This window comes from Nematolebias whitei, chromosome 3 (assembly GCF_014905685.2).
Source record: "Nematolebias whitei isolate Nwh7 chromosome 3, NemWhi1, whole genome shotgun sequence".
In the NCBI taxonomy this organism is placed as follows: Eukaryota; Metazoa; Chordata; class Actinopteri; order Cyprinodontiformes; family Rivulidae; genus Nematolebias; species Nematolebias whitei.
Genome location: NC_056500.1, coordinates 28,351,309 through 28,355,792, shown reverse-complemented (window position 1 = coordinate 28,355,792; position 4,484 = coordinate 28,351,309). Strand labels below are relative to the sequence as shown.

The following is a 4,484-nucleotide window of genomic DNA, read 5'->3' as shown; positions in this document are numbered from 1 at the left end:
ATTAAAAGATTATTGAAAGACTATTGAAAGATTATTGAAAGATTATTAAAAGACTCTTCAGTACAGCAGGATAGATTCTCTCCCAAAAGATCCAGACTGGACTCAAAAAACTTTGAAAACCAACTTTTTCTGAACTTGAACAAGAAATTCTTGCTGCAATATTAAAATGTGTCAGTTCATGATGTTAGGAGATGATGAGGTGTCTCCAAATGACTCGACAATCAGGTCCAAGTTTTGAAAATGGTGTCAGGAAGTTAAAGTATCATTCACTATTGACCCAGTACAGGGTTGACTAGACAGTATTTTAACTAGAGTTGATGACAAACTGGAGTTGAAATGATCAGAGCCTGTTCCTTTGTTACGTCTAATGCTCCTTTTTTCAGACAAGTTTTACTTAAATGTGTTTACTGCAGTTAAAATCACACATTGATTTTGTTTTGTGTTAAATAAAAACATTCAAAGGTAAAATCATTCCTCTGTCTTATTTTGCTTAATGACATTTAACTCTGCATGTCGTCCCTGAAATTCTGCTGCACAGAATCACAAGTCCAAGAGTGAACGGTGTCATAGAGTAAACACAATAAAAACATGTATAATCTGCAGCATCGTTCATTAAAATGACTCAACTCTATTAATGTATTACAGAAAATATACATATGGTATGCAGACTTAAAGATATTGTAGACCATTACATTAGGTAATACATACAGCAAGTACTTTTACTTTTAATACTTTAAGTATTTTTAAAAGCAAGTACTTATTTACTTTTTCTTAAGTAAAAATGTGAATGTGGTACTTCTACTTTTACTAGAGTACATTTTTGTCTGTTTATTTGTACTTTTACTTAAATACAGTGTTTGAGTACTTTCTCCACCACTTACGATGATGTCATCATTGCCACCACTGACACCGCTCCTCCAAGCTCTGGGAGTTGTCTCTGCACTCCTCAAACTCTCCTCGCCTATCTGAGAAGGTTCGTTCATCTGCTATGCTGCACGTTCTCATAGCCCTGCAGCTAGCTAACGGTGTTCTCTCTTTTAGACCAGTCCAGTGAGTGGATCCTGACTCCCACCAGCAGTTTTAACATAATAAAACTTGTTAAATGTCCGTAGTGTCCGGCGCAACTTGCAAATCCAAAACGTGGATCTTGTCAGTAAGAAGGAAATGACCGGACCAGAAGGTTGATGTTAGCAGTAATGCCTAAAGATTGCAGCTTTTCTTTTCTTTCTTATGACCTAAAGGTTCATGACTCATGCCAGCTTCTGAACACCACAGTCTGATGCGCGCCATCGGCTTGCATTTTCTCAACACATAATTTGCATTTCAGGGAGCACTGCCACATATCCTCTACCTTTTCCATTCTTTAATTACTGTATTTTTCTAAATATAAGGTGCACTTAAAATCCTTTAATTTTCTCAAAAATCGACAGTAAGCCTTGTAATCCAGTGCGCCTTATGTATTAATTCTGGTTGTACTTATTGACCTTGAACCAATTTTTTGTGATTATTGTGGATGAGTTGAATAAAGTTTGACTTATCTGACTGTTTTGTTAATGCTCCTTATAATCTGGTGCGCCTTATGTATGAAAACAGACCCGTTCATTGTTGCGCCTTATACTCCGAAAAATATGCTAAGTTGGACTTTTCTTTTTTTAAACACCCTGAGCATGAATCTATCAAGTTAGTGGCGTTGTGCCAGCTGCCCACTAAACACACACCTGATAGTCTCCTCACTGTCCCACGGAGGCTGGCTCCCCCCTCACCGTGTCATTCTGCATGTCTGTCATGTTCCATCATCTAAACTTGATGCAACATGAAACTTTACCATACCTTAAAAAAAAAAAACTTGTAATATGAAAAACTCAGGATTTGTTTTGTTCGTTTCAGTCCCAAAGCCATTCAGCAAAAGTCAAACGGCTTTTCAGCACACTCATTAAATAATTTACCCTTGAATATACTTCTGTCGCTATCAAAACTTCATTTAAAGGCCAGTATCTCAGTGCTGCGACTGCTCGGCAGACAGCAAGTAGAGAAGGGGTCTCCTGAATGTCTGGCAACGTTACTCTCGATGTCTGAATTTAAACAAGTTCAAAAGAAATTGTGCAGCTCATTATTTCTCAAAATGCTTACAGAGTTGTTGTGGATGTGTCAAACCTGTCTCTGCCCCATTTTCAAAAATTGGCAGCATAAAAACACGGCGCATGGCTCGTTGGTGACAAATACTCAGATACCAGTGACTGCAACTGAATGCTTGCAATCTTGAATCAGCCTTGAGATGCCAACTAGTCTCCAATGGTTGCAGCTTAGCGAAATACTACTTTTTCTGTCAAAATAGTATTTATAAGCCTGTATCTCACTGGGCAGCAATGTCGGTGATTAGTTACGGCACGATTGTGGGGAAACCAGCTAATTTTCACTTGAAAGCACACTGAAATATTTATATGTTACTTTTGCATAAATTAAATGAATTGTGACATTACTGAATGTGATGTGCACATTCATTTTTTTCCCTAATGAATCTTAATGATGTCTTACAGTTTTGTTTGTTTTTGTCTCCATTCAGTCATAACTTGGTCTTACAGGTCACCAAACCCTCCCAAAGTCTCCTGTCACTGTCTGAACGAGGTCAACACAGGTTCCAGTTGCTTCCATCGACTCTGTGACTCTTGTGTGAATTTATTGTTTAAACATGTTTAAAGCTCTTGGGACACGAGAGCAAGACTTTGTGAGTCGCATGTGTAAATTGAGAATCTTTGTTACATTTACGTCTTTTTCAAACTTTCTCACAAATGCCATTTTCTTTTTCTTTATTGTTTTATCACACTGAGATACTGGCTTTATCATTTCCTTCACAGTTTAATCTGTCAGTGCTTCCATCTTATCATCATTTCACAGCTGGGCCTGGCAAGATCCTCACATTTGCACGTGATTAGGGGTATGACATCATTTAAGATGTATAAACATTTAAAATGCTGTAAAACGAAGTTCCTCTCATTATTTTACCTTCTCCTCGCCTCACTGTGTGCCCTCGCTCAACTCCAACGGGCTGTGAGATGTGTTGGCTCGGACTCAAGTTCTAAAGCACTGTAAAGATGAGGACAGACTGCTCATTCTGAGCAGGACGCAGAGGTTACCGCTTCAAATCATTTATAAGTGGCTGCTAGCTTGCCTTTAAGCCCCAGTTAAAAACACAACTAAAAATCACAGTGGATATTAAAATCTACATTTTAAAGCACTGAGTCAAATGTGACTCATTGTGACTTTAAAATCACATCAGTGTTGAGGGAGTTTTAGTAAAATAATCAATAACCTAAGAGCTATAAATGTCCAATCTGTGCAGTTTAAATCCCACAGAACAATCTGCTTTCTTTCAAACTTTAAGTCTTACAGCCAACAAAGTTAGCCTTGTTCCTCCAGAGGCCCCAAAACAACAGACACCCCACCTCCAGCTACTCCATTGAGCCCAATCGTAAATGAGCTCGAGACTTTCACATAAAACCTAAAGCTAACTTGTTTTACCTCCTACAGATGTTTACATATTTAAACAGAAAAGAAAGTCAGGCTGAATGAGTGCAAAAATTCCTTGTAGTACTCACAATTATCAAATGTTGTACTTAGTAAATACAGTAGTCCCTCGCTACTTCGCAGTTTGTTTATCAGAGACTCGCTCTTTCGCAGTTTTTCAAAATAAGAGTGGACATGACACACAGTTGGATGATTGATGGATGAGCCGCACGATCGGCATGGAATTTTTATTTAAAATGAGTTATTTTATATTATTTAGCACCTGCTGCACATTTGTGCAGCCCACAGCTGCAGGATAAGCTTCCGGCTGCAGCTGATCAGCTGATCTCCATGCATACAGAGTGGATAAGTGGGCGTGGCCAAGAGCGCTTGCAGGTGGCTGAGAGCAGTGGAGGCAAAGAGCTGAAATCATGTCATTCTGTGTTCTTTTAGAGACTTTAGAGTTTAGAAAAATTGTTTTAGAATATTGCAAGAGCGTGGGAAGGGTTTAAAACACCTTTATATATACATGTGTATATATATATATATACACTGGGCTGGATTTTAGCAGGGGCTTACAGGGGCTGCAGCCCGGGGCCCCGGCATTTCAGGGGCCCCGAAGGATATTTTATGTTTTTGTGAATGGATAGTGTCAGAATTTAATCAATGACTATGATGATTTTGACAGCACCGATGAAAAATGTTCCAATTTGTTCTGGAAAACGTCCATCTTGAATGCTTGCTTGTTATTGGTCCACTTTTGATGCATCTTACGCATTGGGGAGGAGCGTCAGGGAATATTATTTTACAATGGCAGACAACAGTGTTTGTGGTTCTAGTTCCTCCAAATAAGATGACTGCAGAAGTGTCATTAATAAATGGAAATCTGTATTTTGTTCTTCATATTTTTCAAGATGTTCTCTGTAAAAACCTTGGTCTATATATATATATATATATATATATATATATATATATATATA

General features: G+C 38.2%; 1 protein-coding gene across 1 annotated transcript in view; it reads right to left on the bottom strand.

The window, feature by feature from the left end:
• Positions 1–4,484, bottom strand: part of tmem59l (transmembrane protein 59-like) — a 17,080-nt gene that overhangs the window by 9,043 nt on the left and 3,553 nt on the right. The window lies entirely within an intron of this gene.